Raw genomic sequence first — 25013 nt, 5'->3', positions numbered from 1 at the left:
GTGAGAAAGTTACACCCTTAAGAATGATATCATGCTTAAGAGTTTGTGATTGGTTAATGATGTGGTAATGTTCTTTTTAGTTGTTAGAGAAAACTTTTCTACATATATTGGCATGGATTCTCAATAAAACTTGAACTTGGGGCAGACCCCTTGTTCCACTCAATCCTTCTCAAAACATGTTGGCTCCTTAGCAATAAACCATTATTGATTATTATCTGACACCAACATACTGGCTAAAATGATAAAAGAGCAAAATAAGAAGTGTTGAATGGGATGCGGGAAAATGAGGATACTAATACATTGTTGGTGGAATTGTGAACTGATCCAACCATTCTGGAGAGCAATCTGAAATTAAGCCCAAAGAGTTGTAAAACTGTGTATAACTTTTGACCCAGCAATAATGAACTGCAAAGTCCTGACTGGGCAGCTAAACTCCACTGTCTGCTTCATTTCTTATTGATAAAATGGGAATAAAGGTAGCCCTTACCTCTCTCCGTTTTTGTGAAAATAAAATGAGATATTATTTAGGTACTTTGTAAACTCTAAAGCACTACATAAATGTTAGTTGTTATTATTTCCTAACATACTGAAACTACTCAAGAATGTTCAATGACCCCCTATTGCCTCTAGGTTTAATTTATATTTATATAATATAATAATAAATACATAATTATATTTATATAATATAACAGCAAATATGTAAATATATTTATATAACTATAAATATGCTTATAAAATATGATAAAAGGCTGTGTTCCAACATCAGTTCTCCACTGAAACTGTTCTCTTGAAGATCACCAGTAACTTCCTTGCCTTTCCTCAATCTTCATCTTCCTTAGACTCTGCAAAGTCTCATGCTACTGATCAATCTCTTTTACTCTGTTGGCTTTTTCCCTTGCCCCACCTTCAGTGACGCTTTGACTGGCCAGTGGGGGAAACAAGAAAGGATTGGCTACCAGAGAGAATTAGAAATGACATAAGGGGGAAAGTGCTGTAGACCAGGGCATTCAACTTTGAGGGACAGAGGGGAGATTATAGACCTTCTCATCATTAGAAGTAGAAACTGAAGATTTCAAAGTCCTTTCTGCTCTAAATAATTTTTTACAGCATAGGTAGGTTACTCTTCTTAACAAAGTTCAGTTCCTGCCTCGAATTTTTCTTTCCATCCCTTACTTTGGGACTTCACTGCCTTCCTCTTTAAGGTTACTTTCTATCTATTCTGTATATATCTTTTTAAAAATATTTATTTGTTTTATTTCATTAAAATTCCCACGTAACTCCCTTCCTCCCTCCTTTCCCTCCCTCACTAGAGAGGACATCTTTTGATCAAAACATATGTATATATGTAAAGCTATATCTTGTTTTTTTCTATATATCAAGTTCTTTCTCTGGAGATGGACATGTGCAAGTCATTCTTCAAACAGTATTTATGTTGCTGTGTATAACATTCTCTTGGTTCTTCCTGTTTTACACTTCATATTTTCATGTAGGTCTTTCCATATTGTTTTAAAATTAACCTGCTCAGGGGCAGCTGGGTAGTTCAGTGGATTGAGAGTCAGGCCTAGAGACAGGAGGTCCTAGGTTCAAATCCGGCCTCAGACACTTACAAGCTGTGTGACCCTGGGCAAGTCACTTGACCCCCATTGTCCACCCTTACCACTCTTCCACTTATGAGCCAATACACAGAAGTTAAGAGTTTAAAAAAAAATTAACGTGATCATTTGTTACAGTGAAGTAGTATTCCATCACAATCATATGCCACAACTTATTTAGGCATTCCCCAACTGATGGACATCTCAATTGCCAGTTCTTTGCCACTACAAAGAGAGCTGCTATAAATATTTTAGAGCATATAAGTAGATTCTTTTTCTTTTTTCCCTAATTGCTTTGGGAAATAAATTTAACAATGGTATTGCTGGGTCAAAAAGTAAACAGTTTTACAACTCTTTGGTCATAATTCCAGATTGCTCTCCAGAATGGTTAGATCAGTTCACTGTTCCACCAACAATGTATTAGTGTCCCCATTTTTCCACATCCCCTTCAACATTTTTTATTTTGTTCTTTTATAATTTTAGCCAACATGATAGGTTCGAGATGAAAATCTATAAAGGCTTAGAGCATTTTTCATATAGTTCTATATAGCTTTGATTTATTCACCATATATATCTTGTATGTGTTTATTTATATACTTATTGTCTCTCTTATTCGAATGTAAGCTCTTTGATGGTAAAGACTGCTTTTTAAGTTTCTTTCACCTTGTAAAACAGCGGTGAAGGAGGACATAGTTATGGGAGATAGGAGCAGGGAGGTCTCTACCAACTGGACAAGTAGTTGTCCAATGGAAAGAAAAATGGATGTAAAGTCAGAGGCTTGGGATTTGCCAACTCTGCCACTTACTTACCTGTATGACCTTGGACAAGACAATTCACTTCAATGGATTTCAGTTCCACCTCTATAAAATGAAGAGATGATCTCTAACATCCCTTCCACCTCTATGATCCTATGATGTTCCAAATGGTCCTAACTGTCTTCCATGAGAAGTGGGGCCCCTACTTGAGTACTGAATGTTGGGGGCATTTTCTGAAATTCTCAGTTGGACTCTGCTTCCCCTAATCCATTCCTGTGGGCATCCTCACATCCTAGCAGCTACCAGGGTAACTATTCCTCAGATCTCCAAAAAATTAAGGAATCTCTTTTTTCCCCTAGAAAAAATATTGTTTATACTTTTTGTTTTTCTATCATTTTCATTTGCCAGTAGATCCCTTTATGCTCTCTCCCAGAAAACCTATTTTTATAATAATAATAACTAACAGTGAAGGTTTCAAAGCGTTTTACAAATATTACCCCATTCAATTCTGTGAGGTATTTACTATTATTGTCCTGATTTTATAGAAAGGGAAAATGAGGTAGCCAGCAGTCAAGTGATTTGCCCAAGATCACAAACTAATAAGTGTCAGAAGCTGGATTTGAAGTCAAAACTTTCTTGCTTTAGAGCAAACAGTCTATCCAATGTGACATGTAGGTACCCTTCTAATAAAGAACAATAACAAAAATGTAATTAAAAATTATAATTAGAGAACCAATAACAATTCAGCAAAACTAATCAATGTATCAACTAAATTCAACAGTACATGCAATATTCCATATTGATAGCACTTCACCTCTGCAAAGAAGGGAGATGCATTTTCATATATTCTTTTGGGCCATTTAATTTTATAATACTGTTTTAATTTTGTAATTGTTCTTTCAGTTTACATTGTTGTAATCTTTTTGTAGATCATATTTTCCTGATTATTCTTACTTCATTTTGAACCAGTTCATTTAAGTATTCCCACACCTCTCTATATTTATCACAGTCACTTTTTTATAGCACAGTAATATTACGTCATCTTTGTATATCACAACTCACTTAGCCATTCCCCAATTGATGGACGTCTACTTTGTTTCCAAGTTTTTTGGTTCAAAAAGTTGCAGTCATGAGGCAAAGGACCTGGGTTCAAATCTGACCTCAGACACTTGCCTGGACAAATCACTAAACCCCTTTGCCTCCCAATCTTTACCACTCTTCTGCTTTGGAACCAATACACAGTATTGATTCTAAGACGGAAGTAGAGGTTTTTTAAAAAATGCATTTATAAATATTTTTATGTAAACAGAGTCTTTCCCCCCTTTTTTTTTTATTGCTAACTTCCTTAGAGTATATGCCTAACAGTAGGATCTCTTCATCAAAAGGTATCCACATTTTAGCCACTTTCTTTCTTTAATTCAAAATTGATTTCGAGAAGGACTAAATCACAGCTCCATTTACAATGCATTATAGTGCCCATCTTTCTATACTCCTTCAAATACTGACTATTTCAATCTTTTGTCATCTTGGCTAATTTGTTAGATGGAAAGTAAAATCGCAGCGTTCTTTTGGTTTGGATTTTTCTTACAATTAGTGATATGGAGCAGTATTTCCAAACACTGATAAATTTGAAGTTTTTTGGAGAATTTTATTTCCTATTTTTGGACCATTTATCCATCAGGGAATAACATTTGGTCTTATGTTTTTGTGCTGGTTTCAGGTTGGGAGACTTAAAAAAAAAAATCCTTAAATCAAATTTATAACACTGCCGCCCTCTGGTGTTAAGAATCAGCCATCTCCCCAAACCCTGAAATCTTAGCTGCCCTAAGCAAGAGCTCATTCAGTCATTTCACCAAGTCTCCTGTCTCTAGGAAATATCTTCCCTATTATATGCCTGGCTTTGGGGGGAATGGAAAAGTGTTACAATAGAAGCCATTTCATCATTTTAGGTGATGAATACTATTCAAAACTCTAATCTGGGAAAGAAAAGTGTCTTTTATAGAATTTCTAAGTGAAGAATCAATTTTACTGATTTCTTAAAATTAGAAATGAACTATACTTCTGGAAGAGACTTTAGAGATCACCTAGTCCAGTCACCACATTTTATGAAAGAAGAAACAGGTCCACAGAATGGAAGTAATATATAGTGGGGTAATAGAAATAGTATTAGATTTAGAATAAGAAGATCTATGGTGTAAGTACCCTCTCAGGCTCTCTCTCTCGTAGCCAGTCAGCTTACATCCTCCTCCTCAAGATTCTATGTAACTTTTTTTGTTTTTTGTTTTATTTGAAAATTTGCATTTAATTAATTAATTCAGAATATTTTCCCATGATTGCATGATTTATGTTCTTTCCCTCCCCTCCTCCTGCCCCCCTCCCATAGCCAACCTGCAATTCCACTGGGGTTTACACGTGTCATTAATCAAGACTTATTTCCATGTTATTGATATTTGCACTTAGGTGGTCATTAAGAGTCTACATACTAATTGTGTCTGCATCAACCCATGTGTTCAAGCAGTTGTTTTTCTTCTGCATTTCTGCTCCCACAGTTCTTTCTCTGGATGTAGGTAGCATCTTTCTCATAAGCCCCTCAGAATTGTCCTGGATCATTGCGTTGCTGCTAATAGAGAAGTCAATTAAGTTCGATTGTGCCACAGTGTATCTTTCCCTGTGTACAATGTCCTCCTGGTTCTGCTCCTTTCACTCTGCATCAGTTCCTGGAGGTCTCTCCAGTTCACATGGAATTCCTCCAGTTCATTATTCCTTTCAGCACAATAATATTGTTATGGTACCTTTGAAGGGTGTGGAGTAGTCTACTACTGTGGGTTTGAGTCCCTACCAGGTTTGTTTCTCTCCACTTTTAGATCATTAAATCTAATGTATGTGACTATGACTAGTAGCCCAGTTCCATTTAACTTCTTAACATTAATTAACTTTTAGAAAGGGATATATTTACTTTAAAGATATAATAAGAACAAATGTACAAACATTTCTCCCAATACTCTCACCTACACCAACTAGGTCTTTGGAAGGAGTAGACTCAACTTAGCTCAGTCGATTTAGTGGTGTCTGACTCTTTGTAACCCCATTTGGGGCTTTCTTGGCAAAGATATTGGAATGGTTTGCCTTCTCTGGCTCATTTTACAGATGAGGAAACTGAGACCAACAGGGTTAAGTGACTTGCCCAGGGTCATATAACTGGTCTTGGGCCAGATTTGAACTCAGGAAAATAAGTCTTCTTAACTCCTGCCTGACATTTTATCTATTAGTTGCATTAATCTGACCAATTCATGCCCAGAAGTGGGATTTATTTCTGTAGGAATACTTGTCTCAGCTTCTATTGGTCTGAGCACAGAAGCTCATCCCTGAAAGAGCATTTCTTACTTCTTTTTTAAAACCCTTACCTTATGCCTTAGAATCAACACTGTGCATTGTTTCTAAGGCAGAAGAATAATAAGGGCTAGGCAACTGGGGTTAAGTGACTTGTCCAGGGTCAGGATCACACAGCCAGGAAGTGTCTGAGGTCCTCTTTGAACCCAGGACCTTCTCTCTCCCCATCTGGTTCTCAATAAACTGAGCCACTCAGCTGCTCCAGCATTCCTTACTTCTTGAGAGTTCAATGCTGCATTCACTGCAGACAGACCTTGAAATGCCAGGTAGTAGAGGGATCTTTTGTAGTCATGTACTCCCTTTACCTAAAACAGAAAAAAAAATGCAGAGACCAAGGGTCAAGGCCCATTTCTCAGGGGCACATGACTTCAAAGGGAGTCCCCAAGCTTTGTCTGTTATTTACAACATTGACTCACACTAGACACTAAGTAGAATCATACCACAAGAGCACCAAGAAGACAGTAAGGGGAAAAGAAAATGGCGGAACCTACCAAAGACCTTTTAAATGTCTCAGAGGAAAAATAAATAAATAAATGTCCTGGAAGCCAAAAAACCTTCCATTCATTATATGGTTAGCAGACCAGAATGAATTACAAATGCTCCACAGTCTCTCCAAGGCACTCTCCTTACCGATCTCATTGTGTCTTTCCTGGAAGCAAAAACCTCAACTTCTCCACATGGTGGACCTGGTTTCAACCTCAGCTTTGCTGTTTACTACCTTCTTTCTCCACATCATCCAGCCTACTATGTTAGAGAGAGAAAAACTATTCATTCTGATAGTATGTAACTTGGGAAGGCCATTGGACATAATGTCAGAGGAGTCTGAAGATCTAGTCTCAGGTCTACTGTGTGATCTTAGGCCAGTCCATATCTCAGGTTTCTCATGTGTCAAAGGGAGATAATAATCTCTGCCTCACACATCAAAGGACCTCTCACTCTGTGGGTCTGGGAATCCACAACTCATTCCTCCTTGGGGCATGGTGACTCTTGATTGGCAAAACTGGTTCTGCTACTCATGCTGAGAACCCTTGAGATAACCTCTGCCACCTGCCGCTGCTCTAAAACCAAGATGGCCCTTGAGGTCCAGCTCCTGATCTCTGATTCTCACACCCTGTTGGGATCTACCCTGAGCAGGACTGGAGATCCAAGTTGTGCATCTAGCAATTAGTGAACCATTTAAGCTCTTGGCCACATCCTCTTATAACTGAGGAGTTTCATCTATGAAGTTGCTGGTTGAAGTTGATGGTCAGCAGAGATTCCCAACCTGGATTCCATAAACTTGTTTTTGTTTTTATTTAATATTCCAATGACTATATAGCAATATAATTGATTTCCTTTGTATTTTATTTTATGCATTTAAAAATATTCTTCTGATGAGAGATCACTAGACTTCCAAAGAAATTTGTGGCATGATAAATGTGAAAGAACTTGGTCTCTACCCAGGATTTGGAATCATTTACATGAAAGTCTGGCCTACAAATAACCCTAAGCACAATCTCTGGCACCCTTGCTCAACCTCAACCACAGACCTATTGGGAAATCCATGTTTGCCCTCACCCCTGCCATAGTGTCCAGGAAGAGAAGCATCTTTCATTTTTTCACATTTTTTTTCCTGAACCAGGACTAGAAATATGTGTTAATAAAGCAGGAAATTATTATTTTAGGGACCAGGAAAAATCTTCCCTTTTTTCTCCTCTCCTACTATTTCAACCTTTCATGGCTAAAAGATGAGATATCCTCTGGGGTCTCTTCCAGTTTTAAAACTATGCTCCTTGGTTCCTAATATTGAAATTTCACCCTTACTGTTTGCAGGGGCCCTGAAATGATGTGATGGAGCCTTGTATTTCTTTGCAGCATTTTTGTCCAGGGACGTGAAACCTGGTCCTAGAGAGTGAGCAATAGCCAGCAGATGGCAATGCAAGGCTAGAAATATCAGGTCCAAAAAAAAGAAAAAAATTAAAAAAGAAAAGAAATATCAGGTCCTCCTTTGTGACTATAACCAGAGATCATTCTGGCCCCATTGTAAAGACCCTTTAAAAATATTTTACTTTATCTTTTCCCCAATTACATGTAAAAACAGTTTCCAACATTTTCCAACATTTTAAAAAGAATTTTGAGAGTCTTGAATTCTCTCCATCCCTCCCCCATCCCCTGAGATGGTATGCAGTCTCTTATAGATTTTACATGCACAATCAAAAGATTCTTTTCAACTTAAAAAAATAATTCATGAACTATGTCATATGATACTAGTTGTATTATTGCTATCTATTGATTAAGAAAATTCATGATGACAAAAAGCTGATGAATTCAGTAAGTTTTACACAGATTTATATTTTAGTAACAACATTTTATTCATCTGTGTTTATTTGAACGAAGTGAGGGGTTTTTGGCCTTGATCTATGGGAAACTCCCTTCTCTGATGCTAATCAGCTATTTCTCAGTAATTTGCATTTTAGAACCTAAGGCTCTTAGGGTTGGGACCTTGCCCATGGTCAGAGGGATAGGCTATATCAGAGGTACTTTCCTTTCAAGTCCAAGGTCAGCTTGATCCATTACCCTATGCTGCCTCTCATATTTTTATGGATAAGAAACATTTTTTAATTGAGATCATAGACAGGCATGTTTGTTCATTATTATATTAATACTTTAAAACTAGGGAACTCCCTCCAGTATGGCAGATCATAAGCCAGCCATCTTGTAGGACTTCTCATCTTGTAGGACTCTTTTTTTTTTTTTAAACCCTTAACTTCTGTGTATTGGCTCCTAGGTGGAAGAGTGGTAAGGGTGGGCAATGGGGGTCAAGTGACTTGCCCAGGGTCACACAGCTGGGAAGTGTCTGTGTTGTAGGACTCTTGCTTATGGTGCCATATAAACCCTACATTGAAGATCTGCTAAGGGTCTTCCTTTAAATTTTTTGACATTACCTGGGCAGTCCCAAGACTACATTACATTTATTAACCTTTGTTCTTGCTAGATGGTCAGTTCAGTCATACATCTAGCTCCTTGTTGTTATCTTTAATTCCACTCGGTGCATACACTTTTCCATTGGTAATATGTCTCATTATACAGCCCACACTTTTCTCCATTTACCTTTGGGTCACCCACAAACCTAATTCCTCAATAATTGTGGGTTCCATGATTCACTAGCATATTTATCACTGGAAAAATATTGCTATGAAAGGAATGGAACTTGGGCTCAGGAAGAAGCTTAGGAATCATTGAAAATCCTATAGAGTTTCACAAAAGCAACCCAACATGCTCTCATCCTCCTAGCCAGGTTAGATCTAGTTCATTATCCATTTTCAGTGGCTAGAAGAATATATGTATATAGTCATACATTTTATACACATAACATATATTTGATAGACTACCCATTACATAGGACAAATATATGATAAATATTTTTATAATGTACAAGACACAAAATTATTTATAATTCTTTTAAAATTTAACATAATTTTACCTTTACGAAAATTGACCATATATTAGGGGCACAAAACATATACAGGTAAATGCAGAAAAGCAGAAATATTAAATGCATCTTTTTCAGACCAAAATGCAATAAAAATTGTATACAATGAGGGACCATGGAAACAAAAAGTAAAAATTACCTGGAAATGAGGTTAATCTTAAAGAATGAGTGGGATAAAGAACAAATTATTGAAACAATAAATAATCTCATTAAAGAAAATAATAATGAGATAAAATACCAAAATCTATGGGATATAGCAAAAACAATAATTAGAGGTAAATCTATATCTCTATGTGTTTATATTAAAAAAATAGAGAAAGAAAAGATAGATGAATTGAGAATACAATTTTAAAAACTACAAAAAGTACAAAATTAAAATCCCCAACTAAACAACAAATTAGATATTCTAAAAACTAAAGGTAAGATAAATAAAAATGAATGTAAGAAAACCAATGAATTAATAAATAAGTCTGTGAGATGATTTTATGAAAAAAATCAACAAAATTGATAAACTATTGGTTAATCTGATTTTAAAAAATGAAAGAAAAAACCAAATTTCTAGCATTAGAGATGAAAATGGGGGAATATACTACCAGTGATGATGAAAACTAAAGCAATTATTAGGAGTTATTAAAAAAAACATTTTCCATTTGTTCTTTTAGATAAATTGTAACACTACATAGTAGCTTACTATTTGATCCTCAAGCAAAGTGAATTATTCTCTACCCTCCTATTTTCTCTGAAGCTCCTTGAGTGCGGGACACATACTGGGGCCTGGCATACCTGCTTGAAGCTGAGCATACACATAATCCAAACATAGTTTTTGGTGGGACAACAATGGCTTAGAGGTATAAATATTCTACAAAAGTCTTACTTTAACACTCAATCATCATACTATGGAGGTAATCTTGTATTCCTGAGGGGTTATGGCATTGAAACAAAAGTTCCATTGGGTATGACCAAGCTAGAAAGATTTGGTTTTGGAAAAAGTGTGGTCCTGGAAATAGATTGTGTCTGCTCCCTAAGGACCAATGTAGCTAAACATGGTTCTGGTAATGTACGTTATCTGAGAACCAGATTGGTTAATTTGATCAAATTGAATGTTGATAGGAATGTGGATAAAGAAGCTTTAATATTATATTGCTAAAGAAGTTGTGAATTGTTTTTTAGAAAACAAGATGAAAATATACATTAAAAGCTTAGAAACTGTGCATGCTTATTAACCTAGGAATCTTGTTACTAAGATTAGGCCTAAAGGGCATTATTGAGTAAGTAAAAAGCTATGTATGTATGAAAATATTCATGGAAACATTGTTTGTAATGACAAAATAAGTGGAAATAATATAAATGCAATGACTGGAGGAAATGGCTGAATAAATTGTGATATTTGGATGTAATTGATTATGTTCTATTATTAGAAATGATAAATATTGGAAATATAAAGAAAATAAGAGAACTCTGTGAAGAGATGAAAAGAGAAGAATACATACTATGATTACATTTTTAAAAAAATAACAGCCATAAAATCAAGAGAAAAAAGTACCAGAGTAAAACAAATCCATGGGGAACTCAAAAATAGATGATGCTTATATTAGCACATATATGTAATTCACAAATTTTTAAGTTAATTATAAATAATGCAGAGTTTGTGGCTTTGCATAATTTCTTTGCGTTTGTACATTTAAATCTTTTTGTTGTTAATATTTACTAAGTATATAATAAAATTTTAAACAAAATTTTAAATGGATATATCAAGAAGTGGTTAAGGCATAAAACACACAAAAAAATCAATAAATCTTTAAAAGGAGAGGAAAGAGGGCAGCTGGGTAGCTCAGTGGATTGAGAGCCAGGCCTAGAGACAAGAGGTCCTAGGTTCAAACCCGGCCTCAGACACTTCCCAGCTGTGTGACCCTGGGCAAATCACTTGATCCCCATTGCCTATACCCTTACCACTCTTCTGCCTTGGAGCCAATACACAGTATTGACTCCAAGACGGAAGGTAAGGGTTTTAATAAATAAAATAAAATAAAATAAAATAAAATATAAAATAAAATGAGAGGAGAAGAGAGGAGAGGAGGAGAGGAGAGGAGAGGAGAGGAGAGGAGAGGAGAGGAGAGGAGAGGAGAGGAGAGGAGAGGAGAGGAGAGGAGAAAGAGTGCTTCTGGTTACACACACACAAAATAAATTTAATATAATTTAAGACTCTAGGCCTGGCTCTCTATCCACTGAGTCACTTAGCTGATCCTTATAGATATGTTTTTTGATAGACAGTCAGCTGGGTCCAGAACTGGATAAGAAGAAGAAATCAGGATATATTGCTTTTTTGAAATTGTGTAGTCCTCTTGTTTACCCCAAAATGGATAGATGTGTATTTATATTTACATGTATTTCTATATAAGATACACATATAAATATGCATATGGACATATATATGTAGATAGGCAGATGGATAGAGAGAAAAAGATTCTCCAAAGTCTTAATGTAGCTATAAGCTTTAATGTTTGATTTATATAAATATATAGTATATATTAACATATATAGATATATACACCTACAAATACATAAACTGAAGGACCATTTCTATGCTATAGCTATAAATCATGACAATCTAAGCAATAGGAATATTTAATCCACTTAATTTTTTCTATGTGTATAATTACATTTTTGTCTAATTGTCTAATTTGTCTAATTTGTCTTTTGAAAGACTAGATCTCATTCAGATCTCATCCAAGTTCTGGAGCTTAGTGCAATTTCATATAAGGCCATCTACGAATGGGAAAATCTGGAGCACTTGATCTTCTATATGGAATCCCTCTTCCATTTGGACTTTGAGTTGGGCATCCTCTATGATAATGGCAAGCAATTTTGATGAGCATAGACCTCCTTGTTTAAGATGCTGTGTTAATATGCTACATTTGATATTAAGAAATCATCAAAAAATTATTGCTATCCCCCATAAGCCTTTAACATATGAATGAGAGAAACCTCATTAGAGGAGATTCTGTAAACTGCATTTTGTACCACTCAGTCAAGAGGTAGGTTGTGTAGTCAGCAAACCATAACCTCAGAAAGACCATATTGTACTCTGTACTTTTTAATCGTGTGCCTATAAAGATATGGTCCGTTATCTTCTCATATTTTAGAAACAATGTCTTTGAAATAATTGTAGATTATTTTCATAAAGATCTTATAGAAATGAGAAAGTAGTCAAAGTGGGTCATTAGTAACTGATATCCTTTCAATTGTCTTTTTTTGTTGTTAGTAATGACATTTCTGATTCTACCCCACTTCCCCTGCCCCGACCCCAGTCATTCAGTATCTTCCTTCCCCCTCTTTCTCATTTCTTGAGAACAGAATCCTCCAAAAGTCTCAAATTTATATTGCTTCCAGAACAGACCTCATCGATAATGCCCAATTTGCCCCATTTACTTTTCTCATCTTTGTTTTCTTTAGAGCTTTATTCTACTTCCTCTTTAACCCTACTGCCTGTCACGGAACAAACTATAACCATTTGTTGTAGAAATCTTTATAGATCTTTGCCATTTTTTCCTGTTTGTCATCCTCCTCACAGTTTCATCCTCACATAACCTATGAGTGATCTGGCTTATTTGGGACTCAGGTTAAAACCTGTTTTATGCCTTCCACCACTTCTAAATACTTTCTGGGGCAATATTGCTCATAATATTTCACAAATGAGTTTTGATTTTAGAGCAATGTTGCCCTTGAAGGGACAAGAGATGGAGGGTCATGGATGAGGAACAATATGTTTAGTCTGTAGAGTACAATAAGGAGAAGAAAGTATAATAAAGCCACAAAGGTAGATTGGGGCCAAGGTACAAAGAGTATAAAATGTCAAAAAGCAATTTTATATTTGATTCTAGAAGCATAGGAAGTCACTAGGGTTTATTGAGTAGGCAAATAATATCATCATGCTTTAGGAAAATCTCTTTGGTGGCTGTTGGAGGAGAGGAAGAGGGTGGAGTGAAGAGAGAAGTGTGGAGATTACAATTAATATTCAACAACTAACTATTATATTTTATAAAGTTTTATAACTATACAGAAGAAACTTGAAACAAGCAGTCCACTTCAGTTGTTGCAATAATTTAGTTAAGAGGACCTGAACCATGGTGGAAGCCATGTGAGTAGAGAGAAGAGAGTAGATGCCAGAGGTGTTATAGAGAGAGAAAATTTGGCAAATTTTTAGTTAGTGAGGTAAAAAGGATGCCACGGCTGAGAATTTGGGTGACTGGGAGACTGGTGGTGCCCTAGGCAGATGCATTAAGTTCAGAAAGGGAAGGGGACATTGAGGGGAAAAAATGAATATTCCTTTGAAAATGGTCATGTTGGTGATGTAAGACTAGAGCTCAGAAGAGAGAGTAGGGCTGGATACATAGTTCTGGGAGGAATCAACCTAGAGAAGAGAATGAAACTAAATGTGAGATGACGAGATCACCATCTTATGCTCTTAAGGATCTAGACTGCTTGGTGAGAAGCAAAGGCATCCTTAGCTGTTGAAGGTCCTCAGTTTCCCCATTTGTATAATATGCAGATTTTTTTCACCTAGGAAATGCCTCATCTGCTTTATGAGTTTTAACAAATTCCTTTCCATATGGAGTCACAAACTGTTGAAAAACTGAACAAGAACAAAACAAAGCTTTGTAGTCCTTTAGCAGGTGAAAGCAACTAAGCTTAGCCCCTAGGTAGCAGGAGTTCTCAGTTAAAATAGAGAGGGAGCGATTTCCTCCTTGTTTTTCTCCCATGGACAGCCTAAGGACAGAGGTATCTGTCTAAAGTGTGTCCATCTCCCAATTCCTCTTCAACTGCTTATCCCAGGTATGGCTTGTGGTACTTGCTAGTTATGGCCTCTCCCACCCTGAATTTCCTTTCTCCTTAAAAATGTGAGATCAGGTTTGCCTGCCTAGAAATTTCCTATTGTTTGTTCTGGTGAGAGAAGGAAAGAGGAGTTCTCAGAGCATGGAGAAGAGATGGACTTACCCTCTTCCTGGAATGCACTAATTTGTAATATAGAGTCAGTAGATAAAACCAGGTAAACAAAAATTCTTTGGGGAAAAGGGAGGTCCTTGATCATGTTTTTAAGAGTGTAAAAGAGTTGAGAGACAAAAGTTTAAGCCCTTATTTTAGGCAAGAGGGGACAGGGAGGTCAAGAAAGTCAGTCTGATTTACTCAGTCTCATAGACAGTGTTGGTCAAAGAGAAGACCCGTCTTCCTGTCTCTGAGGAAGTTTTCTATTCTTGACTCCAAGCTCCCTGTCATGTAAAAGTGTATAAAGGAAGATACAATGTTCTGAGAGCCTACTCTTTTTCTGAATAGCTAGCTTTTAACTAGAGGACTCAGGAAAAATTCCAGGGAGGAGGTGACTTGGAATTGGGCTTTAAAGACTAGGAAAAGAGCTGTTTCAAAGAAAGGAAAGCAAGGGACACTTTAGGAGACAATGGAGAATCCATTTGTCTTTGCACCTCCTACTTAAGGGTTCTGTTTCTCCCTCCCAGCCCTCATCTTGTTCCTTCCAATAGAATTTGTGTTGCTTTATAACGAAGGGATATCCTTGAATCATCTCCAACTGACTCATGGGAGTCCTAAAAATTCTTAAATTTTTGGTGTGAGCATTTATAGCCCGGAAATCAGCAAACACTACCAATCAGGGCTTGACTAATTGTTCTGATCATTGTCTAGACTTAAGAGAGGTATGGAGGAAATGTTAATAATGCAGAGAAGTGTGTCCTACAAAGCCATTTTTTCTCCCAGAGAGCCAGCTGTTAAACTTTTACCAAGAGCATTCCTGCTATATAGTTTATGACATCTCTTTTTAAAAAATAACTTTATTATTTATTGATTTTTAGCATTCACTCTTTAGCCTTCATTTGTAAATTGTTTTGAGTTCTGAATTCTCTCCGTCCTCAAACCACTGAGAAGGTAAGCTCTATGTCATCAATTCTCCAAGTGTAGAAACATGGAAACATCTTCTAATAATGTACAGGGAGAACCAAAGGAATGAACCTGTAACGGTAGAATTTCAAACAGTGTGACAGATGGTAGAGAGATTCTTTTGAAGCAGGGTGACCTTTGCTGGGCCCCCTAAATCACACACATAGACATGGAACAACCCAGTTTTCTCACTGCCATCCAAATCTCTTTGAAATGACAACAAACCATCAGGGGAAAACATTCTGCATTCCCCTTAATCTTGTAATCTAGGGTTCTCCAACCTGTTTCTTTTGGTTCCCTGGGCACATTTACATGAGAATAAGTTCTGCCTAGGATACCAGTTCCTTTACTCTGCCAGTGAAGTGACATCCTCGTTGTCATGGAGACAGGCTAGCAAGAGCAGGAGGAGGCGGAACTTCAAAGAATCTGTTTATCTGTCATTTATGGAAATGAACAAAAACTCTTCCCAATGAGGAAAGGAGCAAAGGTGATTTCGTAGTCCAAGCACTTAAGACTCCCCTGGAAGGAATTAATAGGAATTCATAGACTGTGGATGATTGGACCTGGACCTGGTAAGTCAGATCCGTTTCTCACTAGCTGTGCTAAATTGAGCTCCTCTTCCTATCTTTGGTCACAGGATCATAGATTTAAACTTGAAAAGTCTAGTCCAACTGACTCATTTTGCAGGGAAGGAAACTGAGGCTCAGGGTGGTTCATTGTCTTGCCTAGAATCACACAGTTCTCATCACACAGTACCTAAGGAGAGATTTGAACCCAGATTCCTGGATCCAAGTCCAATGCTTTCTCTTTGGACTCACTGGCCCCAAGTCCCCAGCTTCCTCATCTACAAAATGAAAAGTCTAGACCTGATAATCTCTAAGACCCCTTTCAGTTCTAATCTTATGGTCCTTTGTTAGAACATAGACTTGGAAAATGTTATAAATCAGAAAGGAACTTGGGCAAACTAGTTTGAGCCTTCATTTTATATTTGAGAAAACTGAGTCGTAGAGATGGAAAGGAATCTGTTAAAACTCATACAGCTGATTAGGTATTTCCTAGGTAAAAAATCTTGAAGTTATGTGGTCATAGGCCAAATTCTGCATATTATACAAATGGGGAAACTGAGGACCTTCAACAGCTAAGGATGCCTCTGCTTCTCACCAAGGAGTCTAGATCCTTAGGAGCATAGGATCCCAGCTCTTTAATGTCCACTAAACTTTATAGAAGGCCTCCATGTTCAGGACAAATGTCACAGAAAGAACTTAGGTCAACTAAGTAGGAAAGAGATTTTCCCTAAATCATAACTTATTGCTATTCGGCCATTTAGTCATGTCTGACTCTTCATGACCCCATGGAGAATAGCACATTACTACTGTCCAGGGAGTTTTCTTGGCAAACTTACTGGAGTGGTTTTCCATTCCCTTCTCCAGCTCATTTTACAGATGAGGAAACTGAGGCAAGCAGGGTTAAATGACTTGCCCAGGATCACATAGCTAGTAAGTATCTGAAGCCACTGAACTCAGAAAGAGGCTAATAATAATAATAATAATAATAATAATAATAATAAGTGGTATTTATAAAATATTCTAAGATTCACAAAGCACTTTCTATCCATGACCTCTCTCAGCACCACTGATCTTTTCTCATTATTTGTTACCCATTGCTTCCCCTTTTCCTGTCTCTCCCCTACCCTCAAGATTCAAGACTTTAACTTAAATTTGGAGAAAATCTGAGGTCTTAGGTCAAGTAGCCACAAGAATATGAGCTCATCTTCCCCATCTCTTTTCTCTATTTCACTCTAAGCTTCTCATGATTCCTACTGGCCAATGAAGCCCAGCTATCAGGTCTGTTTGGCAACACCAGACTCACCCCCATGAACGCATGCACACACAGAATATGGGTAACTTTCCTACTTTCCATAACTAGGGAGAGCAACCAGACATTGCCCCAGAGTTCTGACATGAGAGGAGCCCAATTCCTTCCTCTGACTGTCTGGAGTATAGTATCCTTAAGCATCATTGAGCTCCATAGAAACGAACCTTTTAAAAAATACTAAATTTTTTGTTGATATCTTTTTGTTTTTGAACAGTCATGTTTGACTCTTTGTGACCATGTGACCCAGGGAGTTTTCTTGGCAAAGACACTGAAGTGGTTTTCTTCTCCAGTGGATTAAAGCAAATAGAGGTGCCCAGGGTCACACAGCTAGTAAGTGTCTGAAGCCAGATTTGAATTCAGCCTTCCTGACTCCAAACCCAGTGCTCTACCCAACTGAGCCATCTAGCTGCTATTTTTACACAATCTAAATTTCTTATTCTTCCTTATTCTTCATCCTTCCTGTCCCAGGAAGTCATATCTTATAATAGTTTTTTTAAGCAAAAAAAAAAAAAAAGAAAAAGATTTTTTAAAATCAGAAATAAACTGTTTATGCATTGAAAAAAGCCTGACAATATATGCAATTGTTCCTCACTTAGAGAATCATCATCTCTGCAAAGACATGTGAGAAGTATCTTCTCATAGCACTTCTCTAGGAACAATCTTGTCCTTTGCAACATTTGTTTTTTTAACTATCTTATGATTATTGCTCTTTTTTATTTACTTTAAAAAAATCTTACCTTCTGCCTTAGATTTGAACATGCCTTCTCTATTATTAGTGTGCAGGGTTTTGTTTTGATTTGTTTTTAAACCCTTACCTTCTATCCAGAATCAGTACTATGTATTGGTTCCAAGGCAGAAGAGTGGTAAGGGCTAGGCAAGGGGGAGTTATGTGACTTGCCCAGGGTCACACAGCTAAAAAGTGTCTGAGATCAGATCCTTCCAACTCCAGGCCTGGCTCTTTATCCACTGAGCACTTTAACTGCTCCTCTATTTACTTTTCTATAGTCGTTGTGTATATTGTTTTCTTCACTCCGCTTCCTTCCCTTTGCATCAATTCATATCTGTCCCTGCTTCTCTGTACTCATTAAATCCACGATTTCTCACAGCACAATAATATTCCATTACTCTCATGTACCACACTTTGTGGAACCATTCTCCAGTCAATGGGCATCAACTGTTTCTAATTCTTTGTGACCACAAAACAGTGCTGCTATAGATATTTTGGTGTGTGTATGTGGAGCCTTTTTGTTTGTTTGTTTTTTGGGGTTTTTTTGTCAATGGACTCCCTGAAGTATAAATCTCCAGTCAAGGACTATGGATGTTGTTGTTGTTATTTTTTTAATTTGAAATTTTTTATTTAATTAATTGATTTAGAATATTTTTCCATGGTTACATAATTCATGTTCTTTCCCTCCTCTCTTCTCATCCCCCTCCAGTAGCCAAGGAGAAGTTCCACTCGGCCTTACATGACTATGTATGTTTTAGCCACTTTATTTACAGAAAGGAATGAATTTCTTAGTGGTAGAATCTTAGCTGTCCAGAAGAGATGAGCAAAAGAGGACCAAGGCTGCTTGATTACTGGCAAATGTACATAATAACCTTGCAATGTCCATTTCTTTCTGTTTATTCTGCATGAAGCTCATTTATGCAGAATAGCATGTATTTTGTCTTTCTCTATTAGATTGTGAAGTCCTCATGGGCAAAGACTGTCTTTCGCCTTCCTTTGTATTTCCAGAGCTTAGCTACAATGCCTTGCACAGAGCAGGTGCTTAATAAATGTTTATTGACTGACTGAATACATTATTGGCCTCCCTAAAAATCAGCCAGCATAAATCTAGTCTGGCACCAAATGGCTTCATCTATTGCACATGGAATATTAGAGTTGGAAAGGGACCTTATAAGGCCTTATTACTAGTGACAGATGGGAAGGATCTAATAACACAATTCACAGATAAGAGGGATCTTAGAATTGTAAAAAAACTAGCTAAGACAATTAAGGTCTTTAGTCAAATTGCAGAATGTAAAGTAAGCTTACATAATTAGCATTTCTATATACTACCAACAAAATCCAGCGGCAAGAGACAGAGAAATTCCACTTAAAATAAGTGCAGACAATATAAATTTCTAGAGACTCCACCTGTCAAGGCAAATCCAGGAACAATATGAATACAATTACAAAAAAAACTTTTCACACAAATAAAAAGCAGGTCTAAACAAATGAAGACATGTTAATTGCTCATGGTAGGTCGAGCCAATATAATAAAAATGACAATTCTGCCTGTGTTCATTTACTTATTCAGTGCCATATCAATCAAACTACTAAGGAATTCTTTTATGGAGCTAGAAAGAATAATAACAAAATTCATCTAGAAGAACAAAAGATCAAGAACATTAAGAGAATCTATGAAAAATATGATAGCAATCTCAGATTTAAAACTATATTACAAAGTAATAATCATGAAGACAATATGGTACTGGCTAAGAAAAAGAGTGATGAATCAGTGGAACAGTTTAGGTACACAATGCCAGTATTTGTCCTTGGTTTTTGTTTATTTATTGATTTATTTTTAAAACCTTAACTTCTGTATATTGGCTCCTTGGTGGAAGAGTGGTAAGAGTGGGCAATGGGGGTCAAGTGACTTGCCCAGGGTCACACAGCTGGGAAGTGGCTGAGGCCAGATTTGAACCTAGGACCTCTTGTCTCTAGGCCTGACTCTCAATCCACTGAGCTACCCAGCTGCCCCCTTGTCCTTGGTTTTTAAGGAGAATCAATGACATCATAGGATGTCATGACTTGAGAGTAAATTGGATTTAAGTGAGGCAAAATTGCACAAAGCGGTCAGCCTCATTCTTTCTTCCAGAGTCACTGAAGTTCTGTGGCAACTCAGGATGCCTGATGATAGCTTGGGAGACAGGATGACTTTGGTATCTTCAATGTCTGACTAAGCTCTAAGTGCTCCAAAGCATCTGCTTCCACCACCTTCATGCCGGTTAGAACTAATTGTTCTCATCCACCCATTCTATCAGAGGGAGTCTTCACGTGCTTGGAGTAGACGTCTCCCTAACTCATCAGTGGTTTGTGGCCCATTGACTACCCTCAACCTGGTTCAACCCTGCCAAGATGGTTTATCAAGTGTGGCCACTGCTCATGCTACAGCTTCTTGGAACCATGGATGAGAGTTGAATGTGAAGTGTATACCAAGCCACAAAGGTACTAGACTTCATTCAATACCTTTATACCTCTTGAACACACAATACACAGTAGCAAATGACCATAGTAATCTAATGTTTGATAAACCCAAAGATCCTGATCAGATGGATGAGGGAAGAGTTTATGACCAAATAAGAACTAGAGAGGATCACGGAAATTAAAATAGATAATTCTAATTACATAGAATTTAAGTTTTTGCAAAACAAAACTAATGTAGTCAAAATTAATAGGAAAGCAGGAAACTAGGGGGAAATTATAGCAAGTTTCACTGATAAAAGTTCATTTCTCAATTATAAAAGAAACTCAGCCAAACTTATAAAAATAAGAGCCATTTCACATTGATAAATGGTCAAAGGATATGAACAGGGAATTTCAGAAGAAGAAATCAAAGCTATCAATAGTTACATAAAAAAATACCCTATATAGATATTGATTAGAGAAATGCAAATTAAAACAACTCTGATATACCACTGCATACCTATTGGATTGTTAATATGGAAGAAAAGCAAAATAAATGCTAAGGGGGACGTGATAAAATTAGGACACTAATGCTCTATTGGTGTAATTGTAAACTGGTCCATCCATTCTGGAAAACAACCAGGAACTATGCCCAAATGGTTCTCAAACTGTGCATATCCTTTGACCCAGAAATGTCAATATGAGATATATATCAAAAAGAGGTCAGAGAAAAGGGGAGAAGACCTATTTGTACAAAAATATTTATAGCAACTTTTTGTGGTGACGAATAATTGAAAATTAAGGGGATGACCATAGATTATGGAATGGCTTAACAACTTGTAATTGTTATAGAATACTATTATGCTATAAGAAATGACAAACAGAATGGTTTCAGAGAAACCTGGGAAGACATATGAAAACTGATACAAAGTAAAGTGAATGTGAACAAAACCAGGAAAACATTGTATACAATAACAGCAATATATTAATGATCAGCTGTGAAATTCAGCTACTTTCTAATCAATTCAATGATCCAAGCCAATTCACAAATGACCCCATCTTGAAAACAATGGGCATATTTTAAATCTTTTTGTCCCTGGTTCCAGACTCTGGGTCCAGTCTAGTGTTGTCTGGGAAATGGTGATGACCTTATTTCCTCTTGCACTTGGGAAAGGGGTGTTTGGGTTATAATATAGGAACTATATTGAGGAGCTTCCAATGACAACTGCTTGCACTGGGACACACCTAATTGATGAAACTTTTTGTCCCTCCATGTTGAAAATCTCTAACAACAAAGCCCCCAAAACTTCCAGACCACATTGTACCCTAAAGAGTCAATACTAGCTCAGGGAGTCACCCCAAAGAGGCACATATGGTGTAGTAAGGTTGGAGTCAAGAGAGTTAGAAGTTTGAATCCTATCTCACATTTCCTGGTTAGGTGACACTAAGATTTTTCTTGAACCTTAGTTTTTTCATCTGTAAGACATGAATATTTCTGACATAAAAATTCTCCCAGTCCAATGCAAAATGGAGATTGCCAACTCTTTGTATATTAGAGATTTATTTAGGGACATTGAGAGATTAAATGAATTCTCCATGATCACACAACCAGTATGGCTAGCACTCTGTCCTTTAAGCCAGGCTGCCCCTTCTTATCTTCATCTTCCTCCCTCATTCTTGTTCAAGCAGTCCTCTAAATTCCCTTCCACCTTGGAGTTTGTGGACAAAGATCCCTGGAGAAAACAGGTTGTGGCAATCGTGGAAGGAATCATACCTATTTGGAGGTCCAGAATTTAAACTTGTGTGGCTGACAACCACAGCTCTCAGTCTTCACGCCACGAGAGACTTTTTGCATGTGGTTTCAATCTTCCTTGGCACACCACAAGTTCTCCTGTGGTATGGATGAGGTTTATGGGATGCTGGGCTCATTCATCTAACCCAAGAGGGGCTCATACAGATGCTGGGAACCCTTAGGAACAGCTAAGCACAGAGTCACTGCAATCTCTTTGGAAAGCCTCCAAAGCTCTTATCAATTATTCATTTACCACCCACATTTGCTAAAGGTCCTTTGTTTTCAGAGGTTTGTTGGCAATTGCTACCTTTTCCCCTGTAGATGCCTTATTGTAGTGACAGCCAAAGTTTCTCTGAGGCCTCTACTCTTATTAAACTTTCACTCAGTGATCTTGGACCTTGGTAATCAACAGTCAAGGACAATTGGGTGGCCCATTGGATAGTGTACTGGGCATGGAATCAAGAACATTTATCTTCACGTGTTCAAATCTCACCTCAAACATTTACCAGCTATGTGATTTAGGCAAGTCACTTAACTCTGTTTGACTCAGTTTCCTCATCTTTAAGATAAACTAGAGAAGAAAATAGCAAACTAATGGTGTGACTTTGGGCAAGTCATCAATCCTGCTGGCCTCAGTTTGCTCATCTGTAAAATGGTCTAGAGAAGATGACAAACTACTCCGGTATCTTTGCCAAGAAAATGCCAAATGGGATCATCAAAAGTCAAACACCACTGAACAACCACAAACAACTGACCAATCAATGGTCATGATTTCCTCATCGGGATGAATACTGAGCCATTGATTTTATTGATTTAGGGACATCACTTTGCCATTGCGGGTTGGCACCTTCTTTCTGATTTATATTCTTAGAGAATCTCCTAGAATACTGAGAGGTTAAATGACTCTCAATCATATGACCAGTAAGTGCTAGAGGTAAGACCTGAACTCAAATCTTCCTGACTCCAAGGCTGGCTCTTTTTATTTTTCCATCTTAGTTTCAATACTGTGTATTGGTTCTAAGGCAGAAGAGCCGTTAGAGCTAGGAATGGGGGTTAAGCGATTTCCCTGGGGATCACACAGCTAGGAATTGTCTGAAGTCAGATTTGAACCCAGGATCCCCCATCTCTGGGCCTGGCTCTCAAGCTGCCAAGCCACCTAGCTGTCCTCCAGTACTTCATGGCTGACTTTTTATCCACTATCCCAAGCTGTCTCATAAGACAATGGTTTTAAAATCCAGATAGACCCAAAGGACAGGAAAAAGATAAAACCCTAAGATTAAGAGATGATTCCATATCTGACAAAAAAACAAAAGAAACTAATTACTATGGATGGCATTACCTTTTTACATCAATGTTGAAAAGAGCATTCAAGGTGAAATTAAAGATTCATTCTAGATGTCATCAGCAACCTTTCAGCCTTGTCTCCTCCCTTTATATTACAGTTTAGCCAGGGTGTCATGATGGTTTGCTACTATATATAACCCACCATAGTCATATTAAAGAACTTTTCCCATAATTTTCCCAACATAGTCTCCTGACACTATGCCCTTGTTCAGTTTCCTCATCTACAAAATGGGAATGTTGATGACTTCTAAGGTCCCTTGCAGCTCTAAATCTGTGATCCAACTGTTCCTTCCATTTGAAATGCCCTTCTCCTACAATCTCCAACTGAAAGTTCAAATTTCTATCTGTCCTTCTAAGCCTACCTCATAGAGATTCTCCTTACTACTTGTCCCCTATTCGATGTCTTCCCTAATGCTTGTTCCTGACCCCCCCAAACCAGAAATGATCCTTCCCTCCTCTGAACTCCCAAAGCACACTAGTTTGTCTTTCATTTTCAAAGAGGATCCATGACATCACAGAGTGATGTCTCAACTTGCTTGAAAACTGGATTTAAGTGAGGCAGAGTTGCCCAAAGTCATCAGCCTCACTCTCTCTTTCAGAGTCATTCAAATCTGGTGGCAGGACAAAAGACAGGATGATTGGCATTGGCTTGGGATGTGGGAGATGATCTTGGCATCTTCCATGTCTGATCAAGCTCTAAGCTCTCCACAATACCTGCTTCAGCACGATTGTGGTCGTTGGACTGATTGTTCTCATTCCACCAGGGGAAGACTTCACGTGCTTGGGGGAGACATCCCCTTAACTCACAGATGGATCTGATGTCTGTCATTTTGCCCTCAACCTGGTTTAGCCAGGGTGCCATGATGGTTTATTACCATGTGGCCACTGTATATGCTACAACTTTTTGGAGTCACAAATGAGAGCTGGATGGTCTGTGGACATCAAAAGTGAATGAGCAGCCCTGAAAAGGCTTCAGCAAGCCCTCACATGAGAGTTGCTAGTCCTCCTTGAACATCACATATATCCCAAGGCACAATCCTTTGTAGCCAAGGGTCTATTGGTAAATGTTTAAGTTATCATACTACCTTTTTAAGTTTCATCTGCATTATGAACATTTCCTCCATCACTTTCTTAAATCTAGACAATCAGCAAAACAATAATTAAGTTCTCATTTGTAACCTTTGCTGATTTCTAAACTAAAAATATTCATTCTGAAAATTTAACAACCAGTTGGAACTGACTTGTCTATGTAGCCCTTGTTTATGATTTCACATTCTTTTTACTATCTTGGAATTTACTTGTATGTATCTCAAATCTGCCCCATAAAACTATGAGCTCCTAAAGGGCAGGACCTATTAATCTTTTTGTCTCCCATAATGCCATGCATATAATGGATATTCAGTATTTGTTTTGGGTTGAGAGCCAACAAACTGAAATGAATTTTAAAAAATTCATCTTCCATCCTATACTTGAAAATTGCAACATCCTATAAAAGTAGGTTAGGATAAAAGACATAATGGTAAATATAAACAGAATTATAGAATTTTAGAATTGGAGAAGGCCTTAGATATTATCTGAAGCAATGTGGTGCCAAAGGAGGAACAATGATCTCAGAAGAACTGAGTTCTAATCCTGCTCTTGTTCTGCACTAATTTTATGAGACCCTGAACCAGCCACT

The sequence above is a fragment of the Gracilinanus agilis genome, chromosome 1, assembly GCF_016433145.1.
Source record: "Gracilinanus agilis isolate LMUSP501 chromosome 1, AgileGrace, whole genome shotgun sequence".
NCBI lineage: Eukaryota > Metazoa > Chordata > Mammalia > Didelphimorphia > Didelphidae > Gracilinanus > Gracilinanus agilis.
Note: the sequence above shows the minus strand (reverse complement) of the source record.